Source organism: Tauraco erythrolophus, chromosome 4 (genome assembly GCF_009769465.1).
Source record: "Tauraco erythrolophus isolate bTauEry1 chromosome 4, bTauEry1.pri, whole genome shotgun sequence".
Classification (NCBI taxonomy): domain Eukaryota; kingdom Metazoa; phylum Chordata; class Aves; order Musophagiformes; family Musophagidae; genus Tauraco; species Tauraco erythrolophus.
The window spans coordinates 72,329,427-72,354,152 of NC_141468.1; the positions used below are offsets into that span (position 1 = coordinate 72,329,427).

Sequence of the window (24,726 nt, forward strand, 5' to 3'; positions counted from 1 at the left end):
ACCCATACTGCTAAAGCTGCTGCCACCAGCAATTTTGCATGACTGGGCAAGTGCACAGCTAGTTGGCCTCTCAAGCTGTCTTCCAGCCCTTTTTTCCTGTGACTGTAATCCATAGCTCTTTCCAATACACGTTTTCTGCAGAACGACAAGACTCTGCAGCTGTCCACTAAAAAGATCCCTACGTTTCCATGTATTGTTCTGTCTGATGACTTGTCCAAAAATCAGCATCTAGCATCCTGCTTTGCCTAAGATCTGAGATAGCAGGTACCCTCAACAGCCAAACAACTGTGCACAAACCTTCTGAAAGGAAAAGGAAATCAATATTGTCTTCACCTGAAAAGTACCTATGTGAAAACAGCAGTTTCCTCAGTTCCCATTTTTACTCTGGGAGTAGCTCAGAGTCACTGACAACAGCACAGCAGGTCTGGGTGCAGTTCTGCTTGTGCACTGAAAGCAGATGGCTACTGCAGGTTCCACCTGGAGACCTTTTATTTGGTAAATCTCACAAGCCAAGACGGCGAAGCCTGAATTTAAAAACACCATGTGAGTTTGCTGGAGTAGGACAGGATTTGCAAAAATCATCACAAGTTTAGAAGTGTCTGTTCTAAGGGTTTTGTATCGCTGGCCAGCATTACTGTATTTGAGCAACTTCACTGCTACTATTATTTCAGTTGAAGTCCAAAAAAACCTTCCCTTTTCAAGGTAGAGTGACAACAACAACAAGGGTAGAAAGAATAGACAGAATAGAGAGGCTGTGGGATCTGAAGAGGTATAATCTAGATTTCAAAGGATAACCATACTTCAAAGGTAACTAGTCTACTGACAGGAACAACTAAATACTGGGACAGATTACTGGTGGATGCTGTGGGCCACCGCCTTTGGATGCATCGAAGAGCTGTCTAGATAAGCATTGCCAAGAAAGGCAGGAAATAGCTGAACCCGCCTTGGGGCGGAAAGATGGGCCAGCTGGCTTCTCAGTAGCTTCATTTTTTTGGTAGTTTCCTCTACTCTGTAGCTTACTCACCAGTAATATTGAGTTCATAAATCTCTCAACTATCATGGCCTCTTGTTTCCCTAAGAGACTGTCCTGTCTTTCATTTGCCTGGTGCTTATGTAAGTGTGGAAATTGTGTGACATAAACTAAACATAATAAAAGAAAAAGATATATGCAAGATGAAACTGATACCAAGAGCAATATTTTCTTGTTTGACTATGGGATTACCATCTTTCTGCTTATCTGACAATCAAATCTAGATAAACCTCAATGTTCTTAAGGATAAAGAAGTGATAAGAAAATCATTAGCCTTCCCCACTATGCAGTACACTCTGTACTTGACTTCATGTATTTTTCTTGAACAGACAGCTGCATATCCTTCAGAAACCTGAAACTTGAGCAAGTTAACAGAAGTTAGGCCATGATAATGTAATTTTGTTTCTCTCAGTCACTACATGCGTATTTCCGCAATGCAGTCTAGGCTAGAGACTAGAGTTCTAGACTGAGAAAGTCAATCATGGACAAAGATGTTGGTGAGAACCAGCTGGACTGTAGGAACTCGATTCCCAACGACTTATGTTCAGAACCTGGTACTAGCAGCATTAATATCTGCAAAAAGCTTGTCTTCTAACAAGAGGATCCTAGAGCGGCTGTCTAAATATATCTCTCTAAAATGAGAGATCGCGCTCAAGCAAACCCTGATAAGACACAAAATGGAAAGGTTTCTCAGAGAAACCATGTAAGACCAAAGCTATCTTTTAAGAGTTTTAGGGAGGATTCTGCGTGTTTTTGTCCTATTACAAAGAGAGCACAAAACTCTACCCAATAAGAGTTATTTTATACTTGTTTCACTTCAGCATAAATAATGCAAAGGCAGAGAAAGAATGAATCAGCCTTTTCTCCATTTTAGTCACAGTATATAAAAAGAAAAGTAGTATTTCTGCAGTGCCAGCCTTGCTCGATTTTGGACAGTTTTATTCTACCTACATGCTGTCTCCTCCTGATGTTCCCACTGCGGATAACATGCCCTTCAGTTTCTGTGCCTACTCCTAGGTATTGCCTACTACTTTACGCCACTTAATAGCTGTAGTTTTTCACCCCCTCCAATGATTCACTGCATTTATCTGAATGAAGACAATTTCTAAATGCAAGCTCACAAATCAGCACACTGCTTTGGAAACCTTCTGGATCACAAGAACATTCAGTTCATCGCTACCATTAAATCAGATAACAGGAGCAGCTGTTTAATCAAAGTCTGCTGCCTCTTTTATGGCATCTGAAGATTTCAGACTTGTCAGTGCTTTACAGAAAAGTGCAAGAAGATTTAAAGATAAAACAAATGCAGCTTACTCTATACTGTTTCCTATAGCTCAAGGAATGCTTAACATAAAGATGATGCTTAGTCTGCAGGTAAACAATAATTGCACCTCTAAATTCTGATTAACTCATCCAGAGCACATATAATAAATCCCCAATAACTGCATGAGGCGTAAGGATTGTTCTATCTTTTCTTTTGAGAAGCCATGTGCCAGTACAAAATATATTTGATGGACAGAAGAGGGCTGGCATGCCGTACTGTTGGAACCACATGAAAACATTGGCCAAGTCAGCCATACTGCAGAAGTGATACGTTAATTACTGCAAAATTATAGCGAAGAGAAAGGAAAGATGTTTGATTTCAAGTTGATCAAATGCGTCAATATTAATTAAACTGAGGGGAGTCAGTAATAACTTACCCTGCTTTCGGTGTCTTTGTGAGCATCCTAATGGATTCCAGGGGCAACACTGCTGCCTTGACCAAAACAGAATAAATAAACCTAATAGCTGCTATTCTCATTTTAATCCTCAAAACAGGATTCAAGTTCTGCATAGGCTGTTCTGCCCCTCAACAGAGGCGAAAATTTCACTCTGAGATTTGTTATGTTTTTTCCTTATGTTATAATCAGGCAATTCCCACTTATAATAACAATCTAACCTCTGTGATTTCAATTTACACTGTCAAGCATTTATTATGAAAACAGGATTCCTAGAATTTCTCGCAATATTATATTTGAGTGTGTTTGGTGGGCATCACTTTCCCTAGTCCTGCCTGCTTAAGCTTTGACCTCCCTTCCCAAAGGACATCTGTAACTCCCTATGTTCTCTGCTCTTGCCTTAAAGCATGTAATAGTTCAGAGAGATTTCTGCCCATCAATCTTTCAATCAGAAATTTTGCCATACCACAAAGACACAAAGACCTCAAAAAAAAATAGCAAATTGCACATCTATGGAACAGTGCAGTTGGAAAAATAAAGAAATGACTGAACAATGTAAAATGCCAAAGGCTTCGCTTCTTCCTCAGGAGACGTTTTCAGTGAAGCAAATACAAAATAATGAAAAGTAGAGTGCCTAAGCCATAGTCTACTTTAAAAAAGGACTTTCATGAATTTGTTGAGACCTATGTCTTATAACTGCCTTTCAAAGCAGCATGCATAGTCCTTCTTCTTTTGGACATGCAGTCCTCACCCCTAAACCACCAACTTACTGTAACAGGTACCATGAAGGATGGCACTTTGCCGAGCAATGTAGGTAGGAGAGACAGCAGATCTCCTGCTTCCTTGGTGACGTTATCTAACACCATTTCTTGTGCTCTCCCTTAATGCGAAGGGTTCATCTTCCAAAGTGCTGAATAAACACGTTCCAGCAGTGCAAGCAGTGGTGAAGGTGGGCTACTGCTCCTCATCACTCTATCACCGGAGTCAGTAACTCGCTGGGGCTCCTTTCTGCAACAAGCTGCCTCTTCAGTGGTAGCACTCACAGGTCTCCCTCAGCCAGATCAGGGCCAAACACTTTGTCACTGACCCAGAAAGCATCAACTTTTTATGTCTTAACTAGAAAGGTAATGTTTTTTCCTCCTGTGGTACAAAATCAATGGTCTATCAAGGCATCCAAATTACACTATTTTAACCAGATGTTGCCAGCTTCTTTTTTTTTTTGATAAGACCAATAAAAAAAAATAAATCATAGAATGGTTTGGGCTGAAAGGGACCTTAAAGATCATCTAGTTCCAACCTCCCTGCCACGGGCAGGGACACCCTCCACTACACCAGGCTGCTCAAAGCCTCATCCAACCTGGCCTTGAACACTTCCAGGGATGGGGCAGCCACAACTTCTCTGGGCAACATGTTCCAGTGTTTCACCACCCTCATTGTAAAAAATTTCTTCTTTAAATCTCATCAAAATCTACCCTCCTTCAATTTAAAGCCATTACCCCTTGTCCTATCACTACACACCCTTGTAAAAAGTCCCTCTCCAGCTTTCCTGTAGGCCCCCTTTAAGTACTGGAAGGCTGCAATAAGATCACCCCGGAGCCTTCTCTTCTTCAGGCTGAACAGCCCCAACTCTCTCAGCCTGTCTTCATAGCAGAGGTGCTCCAGCCCTCGGATCATCTTCGTGGCCCTCCTCTGGACCCACTCCAACAGCTCCACATCCTTCTCGTGTGGGGGACTCCAGAGCTGAACGCAGTATTCCAGGTGGGGTCTCACAAGAGCAGAGTAGAGGGGCAGAATCACCTCCCTCGACCTGCTGGCCACGCTTCTTTTGATGCAGCCCCAGATACAGTTGGCTTTCTGGGCTGGAAACGCACATTGCCAGCTCATGGTGAACTTCTCATCAACCAGCACTCCCAAGTCCTTCTCCTCAGGGCTGCTGTCAATCCATTCTCCGCCCAGCCTGTACCTGTGCTTGGGATTGCCTCAACCCATGTGCAGGACCTTGCACTTGGCCTTGCTGAACTTCATGAGGTTCTCACAAGCCTGTCTATCAAGGTCCCTCTGGATGGCATCTCTTCCCTCCAGCATGTTTACCACATCCCTGCCCTCTCTTTAATCCTGACTCATAGGCTCTCGGTTGACTCCTCATCCATCCTCAGGTGGAGGTCCATGCACTCCAGCTGGTCTTTGACATTAAGAGCAATACCTCCTCGTCTCCCCCATCTGTCCTTCCTAAAAAGCCTGTATCCTTCCATTCTGACACTTCAGTCATAGGATTCCTCCCACCACATCTCCATGATGCCAATAAGATCATAACCCTGCAGGCGGGCACACATCTCTAACTCCTCCTGTTTATTCCCCATGCTGCATGAATCTGTATAGAGGCATTTAAGTTGGGCCCCAGATGAATCTGACTTCCTGGCTGGAGCATCTGGAATTCCTTTCTGCTGCTCTTCAGGTGCTTTCAGCTTGCCTTGATCAAGCTTGATATTATCCCCCTCCCTCTTCAAATCTAGGTTAAAGCCCTGTGAATGAGCCCCGCTAGCTGTTGTGCTAAGACCCTCATTGGTCTTCTCTGGTGCAAAGTGGGGCCAGGTGTGCTTAATAGGTGCTGGGATATTAGGCTACTCTTGGAGGATTAGCAAAAGGTGGCAACTTACATTATAGTATGCACATTTCAAGGCATTACTTTACAAGAACATTTAAAATGGAGAAAAATCAGAAAATTCCCACAAAATGCATCTCATATATGAGGAACTACTGAGCAGATAAAAGTTGAGAGAGTTCAATTGAAAAAAAAAAAGGGAGGGAGGGAAAAGCTTCCATCCTTTCAGATAAAGAAATGGAAGGGAATTGCTCTCCTGAATTATGCTAAGTAATAGCATGAATTGCATCTGTAAAGGAATATAATTCATCTTAAGCAAGACATAAGCCAAAGAGTAAAACGTGGCAACAATTCCTTTAAAGAACAAGGTGTTCATTGGGTGTGTGGAATAATTTTTAAAAGTCCCTGTTCTGAACAGAGCTTTGGTGTATAAATGCTAGGGAACAGCCTATTTCAGATACACAGAGTAACACCCTGGCACATATATCGATCCCTCTGTGATGTCAATGTCGGTATCATAAATGGATACGAGTGACCACCACAAATCTAAACCACTAAAGGTACCGAAGTAATGAAAATAGCTCTTTAAAAAACACCTAACCTCTGCAGTTTTATTCTGACGAAAGGGCTTATCCTAGCTGTGTTTGCCACTGATAAAATCCTCCGATACAGTCTTGAAGGAAAGAAGGTACATAGCTACTTTTAGAATTGCCATTGTAGCAAATCTGAGAAATAACTGGGCAGCTTCTTGACATAAAGTAATTAGCCTGCAATTAATTTTTAGCCTGGTACACTTCCAGCAATAAGCATCAAGATTGCTCAGTCAAGAAATGTGTGAAAATGCAGCTCAGGCAGCATTAATGGGCATAGACCTTTCTTCTCCTTTGTGCGCTCTCTGCCTCATTTCCTCTCAGAAAGTTGCTTTTAAGCATGGTTCTTCTCAAGGCAACTAAAGCATAATTCATCTAATCAGTTAGAAAGCATGCAGCAGAGTGTTCCTCATTATAGGAAAACAAATGGCTTATGCTTCAGTCTAGAGCTATTACTTTCCCCTGAGTAGAGCTAATGTAGTGGAAATACAGTACCCATGATCAACATCTACTAAACAAAACAGCTGATTATTTAAAGACTACAGAAACAGATGACAGACAGTAAATTCCAATATAGGTCAGCTAAGGCTAATATGTATAGCCAGCTACTTAGGATGTGGTTTTAAACGGCCAATTTCCTTGAAAATTGGTTGCTGACAAAGCCTGCTGCTTCCTAGCAAGAATAGTCGGGTTATGTGTCAGTTAATCTGGAACAATAAAAGGAGCTCTTTCAGAGACAGGCGTAGACAGGAGCATTAGGGACTTGACAGACATGGAAAAGCTTTCTGTGGTCTCTGGTACGATCTTATAGGTGGGTGGACAAGTCACAGATGGAATATGGAGCTTTTTTACATTCATCACAGACGTTTCTTGTGCCCCTGTGTGGTGCTTCGACAGATATCACTATCAGTATTTGACAGCATGCTTGACATTTAAAATAGGACAAGAACTTCTGTGCAGGGAAAGAGGATGGTAACACTGGGAGTTTTTCCTACAAGGAATCATTTAACATGTTTCTTCCCATGCATTTTCCAGAACTGTTTTCCTTCTCATCCCTCCTCCATAGCTATGCCCAATGTGGGCATAGGTGTAAGGGGGGTCAGTTGCCAAAGGATGGCAGAAGCACTTGGCTATGACCAGAGTCCCATCTACCTCCCTTTCCTCAACTCCAGTTATGCAGAATTCACTGCCGACTACTTAGAGAATCACTGTATGTACTTGGAAATGTTAGTAAGTACAGAGTTATCCAGCCATAGGATCTGAATCTGGTTTTCCATACCCATTGTCTTAATTACAGATCTTTGAAGTTTCACTGCCAGATTTGCTTGGGCACCAGGGAACTTTAGGAGTCTTTGTTGAGTCCCCCAAAGGCTAACCAGCCAGGAGTAAAGGCTGTGTCAAACACAGATGCCTACTTCTCGGAGACACTTAAAGAAAAGACACAGAAGAACTTTAAAGACATTTAAAGAAATGACCAAAAATGAGCTTCCCATTTGAAAGTACCTAACAATAATCAAGCTGATTTTTAGGAGTCTGTGGAGATTGGTATAGCAGCTAGACAGTGTGATCTCAAACACATTCTCACTTACAATTACGTTAAAACGCGTTATATGTCAGAGGTGCAGAACTCTGAGGTTCCTCCCCTCTGAAAAGATAAGTTCCATGTGTATAGTCATGCAGACGGTACGGAGTGGGGTTTTGGGGAAGTGGGCAATCACATGTAGGCAGCAGCTGCAAAGTGTGCTTTCCAATAAGACACCCTTTCACATGGAGACTTAGTAGGGAGAGACAGGCCAGACACAGCTGCCAACAACTACACATCTGGCTGACCAGGTATGCCTGGCTCAATAGGTCACACAGAAGGAAAGAAGACACAGTGCAGCCCTGCAAAGGAGCGAGATGCAGTCCTGGCTGCAGAAGAGTCACTCTCAGCTGAGAAGCTTCACAGGACTGAATGACGTGAAAAAGAGGTGGCCATCGCAAACCAAATACAGCATGATGGCATCCTCAGCCAGCTGCAAAACAGCTGACCCAGCACAACACAAGCAGCGTTATCTCTGCATAGCAGTCCTTGTTCATACAAACAACCATGTCCTCTGATGGCTGGAACTGGTTGAGCCCCACAGAAGTCTTTGGATCTGCCTGGTGGTGTCCCTGTTATGTTTGACCACGCAGCAACTCACAATCTCACTTTTTAGTGAAAACAGAGCTCTGCCGAAAAGTCACCGAGGGCTCCCCACAACTAGAGACATTCATGCAACCTTATCTCTGCCAGATCCTGAGGGTACTTCTCCTTCTGCTACAATGCTGTTTCCAAAGAGGATAACCAGGCACATTGGCTGTCACACAGGTACAGTTAGACACCTAGCACGTAACAGGTATAATACACAATACTGGTCCGCAATTCAAAATTTTGTTTCAAGGACAACTCCGTGGATGCATCTGACCCTACAACTCCTCTAAGTACATCTGGGAGAGTCTTGAGGTACTCCGCTCTGAACTTGAGCCCCTCCAAAGGAATGACTGAAGCAGTTTTGGCAACCTAGGGTGGATGTCCTGCACTTCCATACTCACTTCTTTAAGGTCCCTGACCTCTTCCTGAGGCACAAAGGAGAGAATGTCATCATTAAGAGGATCACAGGTAATGTGGGCACCAAAGTTCCCCATGACTAAAAGTGGAAGGGAAGAAAAAACTTTGATGTCACACACAACAGCAGTTGAACAAATCAAGAAAAATGCATCAAATATTTAAAGCTACTAAAAAAAAAAAAGATTATTTAAATATTGTAGTGAGATGAAACTCAAGCGTAGAGAGCTGAACATCTGGGAAACGAGTGCAGTAGAAGCGTAATTCAGTCTTCTAGCATGAACCACGCTAGAAGACTCTGGGACGAGAGGAACAAGCAGTCAGCAAATGCTAAGAGCCTTGTCCTGAACCTCTACCACTCAAGAGAATGAATTCTGTGGAAATATCTATACTTGTAAATTAAATTGTTCCAGGTTATGCCCTGGGCACCCAAACTCAATCATCTATATTGGTCCACTGTTAGAAGGGTCTTAGCACAATTTTGGTGTGAATCAACTACCAGAAAGATGAACAAGTCTCTGGTTACAAGTGAGGAGTTGGCCTGGGCCGGGGGCTTTTCCCAACAGATATCCTATTCGTGGCCGTCATGTTCTGGAACGTAAGAAAGTTTACTGGCATGAACACAAGCCATTTCATGCCAGCTGGTCTTGGTGCCCTAAATCCATCCCAAGAACATTCAATTTATGAACCCTGTCAAACAGTACAATCATTTAAACATGGAAGTTTTGCATTTGCCTAGGACTATTTCTCATTTCATCATTTTTCTTTTGTGTTCACATCTGGTACAAATATTTCAGCCTTCTTATGCCATTCCATATACATTTTTGTTATGTTCATCATGACAATGTAATTTTTTGATTGGTGCTTAAAAAAAAGCACTAGGCCCAGGTACCTCAGCCTGTCAATTATCTGCTTCCTTTCCTTGCTGTCACTTAACTATAATCATATTCTTACAGTAAGGCTTCATTCGGCACACATAGTAAGTAAATAAACTGGAAAATTACTGAGAGATGATCAGAAGGTAATGGAATTTATGAGGCTAACAGGAAGAGCAGGGACACTACAAGAAGTGAAGGCACTTGTGAAAAAGAGGCCGAGTCCAGTGAAGGAGAAAACAGATGAGATCCTAAGAAAACATCTAAGAAAGGATGACTTAACCATTATAAACCGATTTTCTGTGGTGTCACTATTCCAAGCAAGCAAGGAAGTAGAGAGTTACATGTAATCCTTGGTTTCCATCCAAGGAGTTTTCAGCTTAGAGAATTTAAAACTTCTTTAAGAAGATAGAACCATCTTACAAATAGTGTCCAGCTACTTACAATACAATGTGTCTCTCCAAGTACTGCTTTTACCAGGACCAGCTGTAATTAATGCCTCTGATTAGGGTGAGTTCTCACGAGAATCCCTGGAAACCCTTCAGAAATGGTTGCAGAAGCATGCAACCTAAGAGCTCGATTCACAGCTCCAACCTCCCCTCCAAATCCAAGCTCATTTCATGTTATACAAAATATGGACAGCTTTCTGTATTTGAGACCTCTTTTGACAGTGCTTGGATCAATTGGTTCTGCTCATAATAAGCATCCTGAAAATTCACCCCTTCCTGGCATAGGATTAAGTAAAATATAAGCAGTCCCACTGAACTGTATCAAATTACCCTGATGTAAGGAAAAGGCAAATTTGGCCCATGAAGTCCACATCAGCCTTTTGGCATGTGTACTCCCATTTCCACTAGCTTCAGTCTCATCACGCAGGAGGTGTAGTCTTGTTTCAGAATAAAGATACCTGTTGTTAGGAGGGCCATTTAGTGTCAGCTTGTGATAGTAACACTTCTGTCAGGAGCAGATGTCGCTCACTTCCCAGTACAAAGACCAGAGCGTTGCCACAGATGGCTCAGTTACACCATGTGAAAATTTCCTCCCTACCCTCGTTGCTACTAGAATGCTCTGACAGGGCTGATGGTAAGAGACGAGCCAGATGATGTTTCATGCACCTTGCAAGATTTTTCCTCTGTAAGGCAGTAAAAGATAAGAATGAATTTTGTTTGCAGTCAGGTAGGAATTTCTCTTTCTTCCCCCCCCCCCCCCCCCCCCCCCCCTTTCTTTTTTTTAATGGTGGAGAAATCCAGATATTTTAGTATGGAAGGAAACACACATTTCAAACAGGATCAGGAAAGCTATATCAAGTGTTCTTAAGCCAGGCTCAGGTTTTAGCTCACTCTGGCTTCTCTGAGACTGTTGAAGGGTAATCAATCATTACGAGCCCAACTTACCATCTCTGGCACTCCTATTAATGGTTCCAGCTAAAGCCACAACATTAACACTTTCTGATCATAGGATCTGTGACTCAAGACATCTTTCACACTGACATGTGGTCTTCATCTCATTCACAAAATATCTCAAATACTGTACATCTATTCATAGAAAAATCAATTTTCTCTGCAAGTATATTTTCAGTTCATACTCCTTCCAAAGGAGACCAAAGAGGAGAATTCATGTAAGCTGAAACGGCATTCATGTTTTTTGCATGCCCTGCCCTTGGCTTCTAGATTTAGATTTCAACGATTAGTTTTATGCTACTCAGTTCATACAAGGTAGAAAAATGAGCACTTGGGCTAATTATGCTTCAGGTGTAACAAATCACTTGCCCACGTGTCACCAGAATGAGCAATGCTTTCAACAAGGTTGAACAACAAAAAGTTGTTTGTACACAAAAGTCTCCCCATCTGTCTGAGTAGGGATTACCGTTAATGAGCCTGTGCCCTTGGCCCTAGACCTATGAGTTATAAATTACTCTAATGCCTTAATCTACCAGTGAAAAACCCTGGCTGAAGGAGTGGAGAAGAAACAAGCAGAACGCACCGCAACCAACTACGTGTACTGAAATACACCTCTCATCCCATACAGTGTTCACAAATAAGAAACACACAATGTTCTGAAAAGGACTACTTGCATGAGGCTACATCCTAACTATATATTTAACTGAGGGAAGTATAACCCATCTTTACACTAACTCTCCACCTGTTCTGCCACATTCGGTAGAGGCAGCCCACCAATTTTCCAGATTCCATGGGGAAAAAAAAAACAGTGCTTAAAGATCTGTCCCAAATTATGTGGCCTGTAAAGTTAGCATCTTAGGGCATACAGATTTCTGTAGACACTACTACAGAGTGATAAGGTGTAAGCAGAAGGTCCTGATGGCCATCAAGCCTTATAACTAGGTAACACCTCTACTGGGAGTGAGGGAAGTGATTAAAACAATTCAATGACAGCAAGGCTGCATGAGCACAAAACCGCAGTGTGAAAAATGTCTTACTCTGGTGCTGTGCTATACAGACTGTGCACAAGACAAGAAACTGCTTGTGCATAACTGGAACTAGGTAGAAGAGTCAAGGCTAAAATAAAATTATTTATCTCAGTGAGTGTATATGGTAAACAGTATGAACTAGATACTGGTAGGGGAGTTTTGGGGTACAAAGTCTTCCAGAGTCACCTGTACCCAGGCAACCATAGAAGCAATATCATAAAAAGTCAAGATTGCTTAAGTAACAGCACTGAAAAAACCCAGCAAACTCGAGTATGGATGTAGCAGAAACGGGACCAACTAGGAAAAAAGTAACTGGGGACAGACTCTTTATTTGAGAGGAGTTTGGATGGAGAAAGAGAAGTGCAAGGGTGGTGAAAAAACGCATTCATAAACAGAAAACTGGGAGATAAGATACAAAATCAGGTACAGAATAAAGGAGAACAGGACTTTTTTGTCAGTATAAGTGTGGACACCTACAGAGGGTGATGAAGCTGACATTTGAATCCAAGTCCACAATGATGCTGGAGGGACCCCTACTGGACAACCTGCTGGAGCCTCCATCACGTCTTTGTCTGAAAGACTTGGTGTGTGAGAGTGGAAAAAGGAGAGATAGATTACACTGGGAAGGTAGATAGAATTGTAATTCAACAGTAGCTGGGTGTGATTCCTAAGACTTGAGAATGATAATTAGTAGCTCTATAGTTGTGTGTTCTTTTAGATTAATTATCATTTAAATGCTTTATTAGTCTTCTTAGTAGCACATTGCTTAATTTAAAAACATCATAGTCTCTTAATTCAGTTTGTCTCAAGCCTGCAACCTGAAGGGGAGAGTCAGACTCATAAAGCAACATATGGCTACCACCTTTGGCTCACCAGCCTGAAAGACCAGCTCTATCCATTAATCAAGAGGGGTAGCCTTCACCCCATCTCCAGATGGACGGTCAAACTCCCACCCAACCAGTCTCAGTCTCCATCCTCCCACCAAATGTCTCCTGTAATTGACAGGCTACAAAACACTTTTAACAGAATAAGAAAACATTGATCTTTGTGTTCTCTGACTTTCTGTGCTCAGCTCACAGCACTTCTCTTTCTCACATTTGTATAAAAAAAAAAAAAAGCAAACCTACTGGTATATTATGATACTAAAGAGTTTCTGGAATGGCTTCACGGTGTCATTCTTGTGAACCTGAGGGAACCACGGCAGCATGAACAGGCCTTCTCCACTGAACTCGTAACTGTGATGGAAGGATTCTCTCTCTTGGTCCCCTGCCTTCCCCTGTACTTTCCTTTTGCAGCAGTTTTTTTTTGTGATCCCCCGAGCAGCTACATGAGGTGCCAAAGCAGGAAAGTGGAAGTGCTGCTGTGCTATAGCTGTGGAAAATGGTGTCTGAGACAGCACATGCCCTAATGGTAAATTTGTGTCTTGGATTCTTCAGTAGCATGTGGGCTAATGGCCAAGTATCTCATGTATGGAATCCTCTAACTTCAGATTTACACTGTTTTCAGACTCATTTTTCCAGCAAAAGTGTTTTTAACTCATCAGGTTAGCAGGGCTCTGAGGAAAGAAGTATAGGGAGGAAAATCTTTGTGCAATTTTCCTTACATTGAACATTCTATGGTGGCTTACCCCTTTCAAATGAAATGCATTCAGTTTTGGCATCTTTTCTCCAGGGATAATAGCACAGCTATTATCTCCCCGTCATTTACTCGATTCATCACTCAGAGCATGGCAATTTTACCTAACTCAGAGAGAGTAAAAACATACTAAACCAAGAATATCTTCCTTTATACACTGGAAAAGATGACTCTCCAAAATACTGTGTTTCCTTTCCTCCCACATGCCTAAAAGCATCTCATGAAGAGGCTCAAATTATACAATAGTATCTGATCATCAGTCTCTGAACCAAGACAAATAACAACTAATGAACAGTGACACTGACAATACTGGAGCCATCTATGTCCTATGAGGTATGCAGATCTGCCCTGTGCCATTATAGAAAAAGCAGCTCAGGAGATCATCTCCAAGATTAAAGCCCACTTCCGAAGGGATGCTAATCTGTGTTTGGGGTTGCTGCCATGGAGATATGCATTTCCCTGCACGTTGCTCAAAAGACCTTGACAGTTTAGAATATGATTTTACAAGGCCAGATGCCAATTCTGAAATATTACCTCCGGATGGTCTGCAAGGGTAGCCTTTAGCTCTGCAGCTAAGTATCGTTACTGTAGCTAAGAATGGTTCAGAACACATACAGTCATTTATTTTAAAAATGGACACTTTTACTGTAATGCCAAAGGGAAGTAGAATTAAGTCTCAGACTGCTTGGTACTGCTTCTATTAAGCCCAAGTGAAACTCTGCCTTGTCTGCTTTGTATTTAGTAGCAGCAGCAGAGTATCTTGGACAACCGGTTTATAGGTCTGGTTAAAAATTTCCCCCTACACTCTGGCCAGCTCTAAATTAAAAAGTTCGCCGTAGATATGGACTTTAAAATAATCTCCCCTTGAGTTGTGCTGGGTCTGCACGGCTAATAGACTTAAAATTGCATTTCAGACAATACAGCGATCAAACGAGTCCTGAAAAAATACCGCCAAATAAGAAGAGGCCACTTATTTAACCACTTTCAGTTCTTGCACTGGGAAAATTGAGATGCTGTTTATCTAATTCACAGCTGGTGGGATGGTTAAACACCCTGAAAATGAAACACCAACGTATCAAATGGCTGGCAAGAAGCTCTTAAGAGATTACTCATGACTGAGCAAATAGCCCACAGTACGGGGTACTTCTTTTGTAGGGGAAAATCTCCTTCATAAGGAGAGACTTCAATCCACCCACTCAGCAACCTGGTGTCAGAAATCGTTCTGTATTGGTCATGAAAGTAATTATCAGCATTGATAATTAAACCATGACCTTTAAGGAATAAGTACGTTTTTATCAACACTAGTGGACTGAAATGAGCTTAACTGAAGAATTCATCCATTTTAACTGTACGTATCGGTGGGTCTACAGGATGATGTTTTCCGAAATCCTTCTTTATGTGAACTACTACCTCCTCGGGGAGCTGCAGAGAGGGACTCTTCTAGCCTTACAGGGAGGTAATTACTATCACGCCTTTGCAGCTCCCACCGCTCTGCAATAGGGCACATCTGGGATAGACAGCACTGTCTCCTGATGCTTCAATTGCTAGCATGTTTGCGGATCCATATAACAGGGCAATTGCCTAGTAAATAGACTTGTGCTGCTGGTCATAGAAGGCAGCCCAGGCAAGGCAACCACATCTAAATCGCTACCCACGGCTCAAAGGTACCTGCCGGTCATCCCTCTGTTCTTTCTCTCAAGACCTTTGGAGATACCATGTGAAAACCAGACTTATGTTGACCTCCATCGGAAATTCTCAATGGTTTCCTACATCACCTTCAATCAGACTGATGCGAATCTGTAGAGGCATAATTTCTGCTAGCGTACAATTCTCATTCCTCGTTCCGAGTTTCAAGTGCCTGGTTTTCTGCCCTTGTGTGCTCAATGATAAATACATCAGCATTTTAAAAAGAAAGAGCTCAGAGAATCCTTTCCATAGGAGAGCTATTAAAAAGCACTTTCTTTACCAGAGAGAAATACCACTGTCAAGTATACAACAGGCAGTCTTGCTTCATAGTTAATTTTTGTGTTTATATTATGGTTATCTTTCATATTTTTATTCTTCAGCAAATCAGCTTGATAGAGTCATTCTTTTTTGAGAGTCGATCTTAGTCACTAGAGTCTGTTCACCAAGAACCATCTGTTCCCCAAGATTTCCCTCCCACACACCATGGCAGAATTACGCCTACAACGAGTTTCTTCTATTAGGAAAGAAATGACTATAACAACCTAGGTGACATGTGTCCCTAGGGAGACAACACAAGTACTCATGTCTTTGTTCATAATTATTCTAAAGCGTTTATGTGCAATACCCATTACTCAAGGACTGACTCTGGAGGATAAATGAACCTGCCTACCCTTCCCTCCCAGAGTCAGAATTTAGTCCTAGAAATGATGCTCTAAGCCATGGTGTTATCCTCATGAGCAACAAATGAGGAAATCTGTCCAACTTCTGTTTGTCAGTCAACTGAGAAACATTTAGGAGAGGAAATGGTTTTTTATTTTTTTCCCCTTCAATGGAGACAGCCTGATCACACAGCCCGTGTCAATGTTCGGTCAGCGCAAATGGGAATAGCTCCACTGACACCACGTATTTCAGCTGAGGACATAGCTCTTTTTTATTATTTTTTTAATGTGAAAGTTCATATGGAAGGTTTCCCTGCAGTACAATATCCACACTTCAGTTAGAGAGGGCAGCTGGCTCAGGGGTTAACACACTGACCTGGGATTTAGATATGGATTTACCAGCTTCAGCTCCCTACTCCGTATTGATTGCTGATTTCCACTCTCTTGCTACAGTACCAAAAGCTCAAGACCTGTGCAAGAAGTGGGGATGGGGAGAGAGTGAACGAGGTTGTAGCAGCCCCTCTTCCCCTTCCACAGCCCAGACTCTAATTTCATTGAGTGTGTTTATGTGCGAGTTAGGGGTGATGCCCCTCCAGTTCCTTCCTCTGCCTCTGACCTTTTCATGATCATGCAGAAGTCACCTAATCTTTCTGTCTCAGACTCATCCCATCTACCTTACCTAAGCAAGTGTCTGGGAGAGTTTAATCGGATTAAACTAAAAGAGCTAACAGGTCTATAATGAAGGTATCACCTCGGATCCAATCCACTACATCTGTCAAATAATAATAAAATGTGGGCCTTATCTCGGGGCCTCATCCAAAGTGCAGGACACAGACGACAGCCGAGAAGCTGGATGGCAGCCTGTGCTATGTGTTCATGCTTCACCAAACACCAGGATCAAGTGCGCCCTGGATAGCTGTCACCTTCACTCGTGTCACTCAAGCAGGAAGACAAATTGCAGTGGAGAAGTGAGTGAATAAACACATGCCATGCCTTCAACAGAAAACAAACTGAGAAGGAGTGAGAAAACAAATTGCTGTTTTCACATTAAAGGGGACACTATCGAAGAAACAGCAGTTCTCTTGCACTTTACCTCTACGGTATTTTCACTTAGTCCCTAAAGTGACCTCCTGAATGAACTTCCCGGAGGCATGCTGCTGGCCTTAGAGAACATCTAATCTTTTGTTAACAAAATGCTCAAGTTTTCAGAATAGAAATGTCATTTCTTGGCTCTTCCTCTTTCCAGTGTTGCAGCTGAGGAGCCCTGGCATCTTACCAGTGCATGGGCCTGGCTATGCCTTTGGAGCTGAAATCAATATAGCCTTGCTGTTAGAATGAAAACTAATGAAAAGAAGGGAAAAGGAGGGCTGAGTAAATCAAATGCAGCTCCTGCCGGAGGAACCAGAGCACAAAACAATGTGTAGGCAGAGAAATTATCCAGGGGCACAAGAACTACCATGCAGGAGCAAGACCTAAGGTGTATTTGTTCTTGGCCCCTATCTGACAACAGCTACAAGTGATGTTTCAACAAAAGAAACCTAGAAGTGTTCAAGGCCAGGTTGGATGAGGCTTTGAGCAACCTGATCTAGCGGAAGATGTCCCTGCCTATGGCAGGGGAGTTGGAACTAGGCGATCTTTAAAGTCCCTTCCAACCCAAACTGTTCTATGATTCTATGTAAGTAGTCTGCATCAGGCAGCCAGGATATCACATCTTCCTGCTTAGGTCTCATCCCGGTTTACGGGAGGAAGAGATTGGTTTAAGTGTTCAAGTTACCACACTATCTCTCTATGTTTTACTGGTAATATATTTTAATCCATACAAATGTTTAGTACAGCTTGAAACCTCATTTCATTGCCGCGATAACAACATACACTACCAATTTCAAAATCCAATTATTCTTTAGTAACTCAGTCTTTCCTTTTTCAGTGTTGAACTTGCTTCTACTTTCACTGAATGTCCCCTTTTCTGGGCACTGAGTTTATTTTGGTTTTATTTATTTTTAGCATACATGTCTTTGGCCACTCTGGTTTCATGTTCTGCTGATTCTCCCAGTGCCAGGGAGAACATCTATTAGTGCATGAGCAATCTCTTGTCAAGCATACAAAACTGATTGCTTTCCTAGAGAGCATCTGCATTCCAAGGAACTCACTGTTTCCATAGGCACACGGCCCATGGAAAACAAATTTAAAGAGGATGGTCTCAAATTTATGTGAGTGGCTGAGGAATGACACTGATTAAATGTCCCTGAACCTTCCAGATTAGATTTGAGGCAGGAGAGGCAGAAGGATAACTAAAGGTCTCCAGACATATCTTTTGGATTGCAGATAGATTTTTTTGATTAAATATTCCATTAATACCTAACTATTTCATGGCCTTTTTCTTTCGTAAGTTCTTTATAAAGAAGAGCCATATAATTTTTCAGAAGGAGAAACAGACACATAGATTTGAAGTGACTTACCCAAGGTCACATAACTAAGCAGCAGAAGAACAGGGAGGAGAACCTAGCTATTTTAAAGCCCTTTAAGAGGTGATACTTCTTCCTTAACTAAGTGCTTCTTTCCTGAGAGTTGCCATTTGAGTGCCAAATTAACATTAAAATTATGGCACTGACTCAAAGTCAAACTTAACGTTTAAAAAAAAAAAGCCAGCACACACATTTCAGGATTAGGAATATTATCTCTTTGTAACTAGAGCATAAGAAATTGTGTTTAATAAAGGCAGGACACATTGGGGCGAATAGTAACAAACCTGGGTAACTTGCCCGTGAAAGAATCTATTCTTTTTGTAGGTACCATGTGCTCTCCTCTGTCACTGTTCATTGTTTTTCTGTCTGACTGTCAGGAGACCACAGGCCCCCAGGGAGAAGGAAGGGGGAAGCACATGTGTGAGGCAGCCCCAGAGAGTACCTGCCATAAGGGAAACAATGAAAGGTGGTGGCAACTGGAGGATGCCTCTGCTTGCCTCCAAGCAGGCTGGGAAGGTCATTCGTTCCAGCTCCAAGCTTACAGAGAAAGAGGGTACAAATAACTGCTTTCCTCTTCATGCCTCTTCTTCCTCCCATAAACTGGTTTTGACTCATTCTAATCAGGAGCTAACATTTATCTGGTGGAAAACTGCCTGAAGGTAGCAATCCTAACGTGTCCTGCAGAGTTAAGATAGTTAAGAAACGTGGAATTTGCCACCTGGCGATCCAGGGGTTTCATCTAAACAAAAGGAAAGCAGTGAAAACTGTCCTCAGAGGACACATCTGAGAGGGACCAAGGAGCGACTCATGTGGGACTGAGGCAGATCCTGGCAAATGAAATAAATACATGCATAGCAACAAAGGTAGAAAATCAAAACAATCTTCTCTGCAATTCACAGATCAACATAGAGGCAGTCATGTCAACTCTCGTTCGACACGGTACAGATCCCAAATCAACGCTGAAGTAGGACTGTGATGGTAGACAAAAAACATTCACTGAGACAATCTCAGATCTCAAAAGCACCTCTTCAAGAGCTTTTCATATTGCCCGTTTTGTGTAAATGGGTGGATAACATTCCATTGGAGTAGGCTAAATGTATGTCACTACTAGAAGCAGCAGCAGGGAACCAATGCCTTAGGACTGCTAGAGCTTGTTTTTTCATCTCCCCTTCGGCAGGAGGTTAATCTTTGCACTTTATTACAGACATAAGCAAGACTTCAGTTTAGCCACACGTTTGGGCCTCTGGCATCAAAAATGTTGGCTTGCTTTTGCAATGGCTGCTCGGCACCTCCCCCTTATACTAAGTAATGAATCAAGCACATTCTCTAAAATATCTTTTTGAAAATTCCAAAGGAAACATCATACATTTTATTTAGACAAATTACATATGAATGCATTTCTCCTGCAACTGATTCAATCCAGCACAAAGGGTAATTTAACAGCATGTATTTCCATGTAAAAGTTGTGACTTCTACTTAAATTATTTGCTTTCTCCTACTGTGACTGGGGAAATGTTCACCTTTGAATCAAAGACAATGTACAGATTCACAGAAACACGGAAACATGCCCCCATTTATGTGCACCTACTTCAAGCTATTCACTGCTATTTGAAACACACAATGGCACACATGGGGAGTTAATATCATGTACAATTGGCTTTTCAGTTAAATTGAAAATTTAATATGAGAGAATTTGGTTTTCAGCCTGGTTTCCAAGGAAACATTTCCAGCTATTATTGGTGGAGGTTACAGGTTGACTGTCAAGCCCACAATTTCCTTTGTTCCTGGTCCATCAGTTTGATTTCTTTTATCATCTGGTCTTCCCTACTGAAATACATGCTAATATAGGGGGAAGGGTTTCTCAATACATGCAAAATAATCATTATTTCCCAAACAGCCTCCCCAAAAGAGAGATACTCAAAAAGCTGTAGCAGTGATTAAAGGAGAATAAATTAAATGAACGTATTTGAATTAATTTAAAACGTGATATCCAGATTTGTATATGTACAAGTCCGCGCAATGTTGATAAATATCTACTGGAGATAATCTATGATTTTACTATTTATCCCTAAGAAGCAGATGGGCTCCCCACACTGCCATTTTCAGGAGTACAAACACATTCCCAAAACAAAAACCAAGCAAGGAAGAGTTTAAGAATACATGTGCAGGTTTTTAACCAAATGTGCCATTACTAAGGTGAGATTTTATAACCCATTATGATACCCACATTTTCTACAATTACAGCATTAGGGGATGATGAGGAGCGCAGAAAATCAATCACCAGTGTCACTGCTTTTTGAAGACAAGGGGTAATACACATTGGAGTGCATAGATAGGACAGAAAATAGGTACCAGCCCCAGAGGCAGGCACTGACCCGGGCTGGAGGCACACTGCCTTGGTCTGGTCCCTTCCTGGCTTTCTTACCAAAAAAGTGGTTGGTACAGAGGAAGAGAAGGCACCTGGGTATTTTCACACATGCAGAAACGAACCCTTGCTCGTAATGCTTAATGAAATTATACAGACTCAAAAGATATATCACTACAGCTGTTTCTACTTTTGTCCTTACTCGTGTTTCTGCTTGCTTTTTCTTTGTGTCTTGGCAAGGAAAACTATAGGGAATCATGGTAATTCCCCTCTTCGTGGAAGAGGGTTAGACTCCCTCTTCTTCCCAGGACATCCACATGAGCCCAGACTGCAGTATTTTTAGTCCTCTTTTACCTTTTCCAAAAGGTCCGTAGTTGCAGGACACTAGTATGGCTCTTTTTAAGGGCACTATTAATAATACGTTCTTCAGACACACTAGGGAAGATTTCTAGCAGCTATTCCCTCTCGGCCCAGGTAACACCCAGTTTCCCTCCTAAGCCATGTCAGTCATAAAACATGGGCGTAGAGGAGGGTGTTGTTTTTTTTTTTTTTAACAGCTATAGTTAATCTTTCCCTGGATTGCAATATACTTTTCTCCGTAAGTGCCTTGCACTGAGGTTGCCCCAGCTCTTGCTTTCTCTACTCCTCTCCTCCCATCTAAACTGCATGTTAGTAAACACCTTCCTCTGCTGTGTATAGAGCACTTTTGCACAGATTTGATAAAAAAGCTCAAAAATTCTCTTCTTGGCCACGCACAATATCTCTATTGTCCTTCCATCCTACTTTCCAGGATACCTTCAGCTCACGCGCTCTGTAATGGTCATGGCAACCAGGAGCAGAGATTACGACTATGCTTTATGTTAATAATTGCGTGATGAATTGGGCCTAAAAGCCTCAAAACTGGAGTGAGACATGACCTGCTTGTGTAAAAGCACAAACATCGACAGCTCCTGTGAGCTGAACCTGACTTTGTGAATGGCTGCTTCGTATTCCTACACTGACACGTACTCTGTGAATTTTCCCTTTAGACATTCATAATTAAAAAAGAAGTCTGGTATGACAATTTCCCTCAAACTTGTGATCTAATTTTCCATCTCTTACCTCCTATTATATATAAAGAGATTTAATTCCTTCCTCTGTGGTCTACATTGAAATTAGGAAAAGAATGCAAGGGGAGAAAGGGTAATATTTAATTTCTGTAAAAAGCTGATAAAAGAAGCATTCCTCTGAAGACATGGTGCTAGGTAAGGAAAGACAAACAGAAATGATGGGTGCTCTCAGGAGGAGGGTTGATCATGAGTACAGACTGGTGGTGCCAAAGGGGGACCTGAAGTCGGCACTTTGTTTCACGGGGTGATGGCAGAATTAGCACATCGCTGTAACTCTGACAGCAGAGAGCTGAAGCAAGGCTGCTTGTGACCAGGATGGGGACCACTTCATGGCATCACTCTTCCCACCTTTTACCTTCCTGACCTGCACGGGCCCAGAAGACAGGGAGTTGACCGGTCCCACCCCTGGCACTTCCCCAGTGCCACCCAGCCAGGTCCCTGCCAGCAGCAGCTCCTGCAGCACAGCATGCTGAGGCTCCCAGCACCCTCATGTGTGGGAGGTTATTGCCTTTTTATTGTTGTTCCAGGATACTCCTCCCTTAATGCCCTTGTTACTGCTTTGTTTTGGTGGTAATAAATGCTATTTTATTACCCTTTTCCTTTGCCACAGGTGTGTGATGGTGCTGGGAAGGCACAAGAGACACAGATGGAGGAGGGCTGGACTATAGTGATGATGTGGGATGAGGCATTGCTCCCAGGACATAAAGGTACATGGTCTTGAGGGAGACAAATGCAAGGGAAAATGTCTGATAGACAGGATGGTCTGTAGTTTGCTGAGATGTTGCTTTTCTCTTTTAACTGGCATCCTAATGGTATCACTATCAGCGCTTAAAGCTTGACACGCCCCTTTTGGCACAATGAGTTTGAAGGATATGGGGTGGGTCTAGGGGCTGATCTATCAAATTTTGACACAACATCACTGCAGCATAATTAAAAACCCAGATCCTGATAAATTCTAACATTGCTCTAATTTTATTCTAGTGTGAATTCACCCAGACTGATCCAACTTAGATCACCTGCGATCAAGGTGAAACTTTTCCCATCATGTCATCCAAACAGGAATGCCAGAACATTGTAAGGGTTCACCTTCCTCTCCTGAACTAAACTTGGTGGAGATATTACCATATTATGAAAATACTGTGGCTAGGATAAGAGCAGTATAGTCATTTGATACTAATCCACACTGAAATTGCTAGAGAAATAGGAAGCTGTCATTTTGCTTAAAGCCTGCAGCAAAATTTGGTCAGTTGATAGTAAAGTGAACATTACCCAGGTTCACTTATTTTGTGCATTTCGGTCCTCAGCATGACACACCTTCTCTCCAGAGAGGTGAGTGTATTTGCAATGTACCTCAGGAGACGGGAACTTGTCCGTCAACAAATTATACTGTAGTTTACTTACCGTTAATATTTTACAGCAAATTAACATTAAATACACTCCTCTCTGATAAGATAACAATCTCGGGGCAACACCTTCTCTTTCAAGGCTCCCAGTAAAACGATAACCTTTGAAACATGCCAGCTGGCTCATGTGAAAACCAAGAACTGTCTCCATCAGGCAATTTAACAACTGATCTATATCATTATGACTACAACTTCTCATTGTAGAGATATATATCGCCTAAACCACTTCCAGAAAGACACAAGCAAAACTGTAAAAGTTGTTCTAGGCCCCAAAATGAGGTTAGCTCAGCATATCAAGATACCGATGTAGTTCCACTGAGAAGTCTTTCCGACTGGACAAAACCCGAAACACATAGCATTGCTCTGGTTCGTACCTGTGGGCTGCATGGCTACTATACCTGCAGTGCACTTCAGCTGCGTATTTGACTTGCTGCTTTGTTGTTTTCCTTTCTATGGGGCAGTAAATTTTACAAGTTCTAGTTCTCATTTTTCCTCCAGAACTGCTAAAGACTTTCAGACTAATATTATGGCATTCAGGTAAGTGACATAGTATCTTGCATGGGGTAGATCGTGGCCCTGGCGTGCACATGTTCTTTCAAAAACAAACAGCATTGCATTTGCAGGTAGAAATGAAGAAAAACAGGGTTGGAAGGGACCTCATAAGATCATCTTCTGTCCCAGTGAGACATCAGATTCTGACACTGTAGAATATGGGGCTCGTGTTACAACTGCAGTTGGAAAATACAATTGTACTTAAGCTGGTTGATTTGTTGAGGTCACAATGCTAGTTCAAATCTTACTCTACTCTGAAACATCAGTTTAGGCGTTTGTACTCTGTAGTGAAATACATAAAACCAGGAGATAACCAGTTCATACAGGTCAGGCAGTGTCCTGGTTTTGGCTGGGATAGAGTTAATTTCTTCCTAGTAGCTGGTACAGTGCTGTGTTTTGGATTTAGTATGAGAATAATGTTGATAATACACTGATATTTTGGTTTTTGCTAAGTAGTGCTTATATTAAGCCAAGGACTTTTCAGCTTCCCATGCTCTACCAGCGAGGAGGTACACAAGAAGCTGGGAGGGAACACAGCCAGGACAGCTGACCTAAACTGGGCAAAGGGATATTCCATACCATACATTATGCTCAGTATATAAACTGAGGGATGCTGGTCAGGGGTTGTGGGATCGCTGCTCGGGGATGGGCTAGGCATCGGTCAGTGGGTGGTGAGTACTTGCACTGTGCATCACTTGTTTTGTATTATTATTGCAATCTCTTCCTTTGCTGGGCTATTAAACTGTCTTTATCTCAACCCACGAGTTTTCCTTTTTTTCCAATTCTCCTCCCTCTCCCACTGGGGTGGGGAGGAGTGAGCAAGCAGCTGCATGGTGCTTAGTTGCTGGCTGGGGTTAAACCATGACAGTCAGCCCTAAAGCAAGTAAAATAGGAACTAAAAGAGGAGGATGAAAAGGAAAGTGAGAAATAAGTTTCTAGCATAGCTGCCCAGGTACCCGCGAGAGAGGCTCGCAGAAAACTTTACCTGAGGGAATGAGAAAAGGAGAGCAAGTAGTTAATTC

General features: G+C 42.2%; 1 protein-coding gene across 3 annotated transcripts in view; it reads right to left on the reverse strand.

Annotated features, from left to right (window-relative positions):
- The window catches only part of FAR2 (fatty acyl-CoA reductase 2), a 151,982-nt gene that overhangs the window by 38,539 nt on the left and 88,717 nt on the right, over nucleotides 1–24,726 (reverse strand). The window lies entirely within an intron of this gene.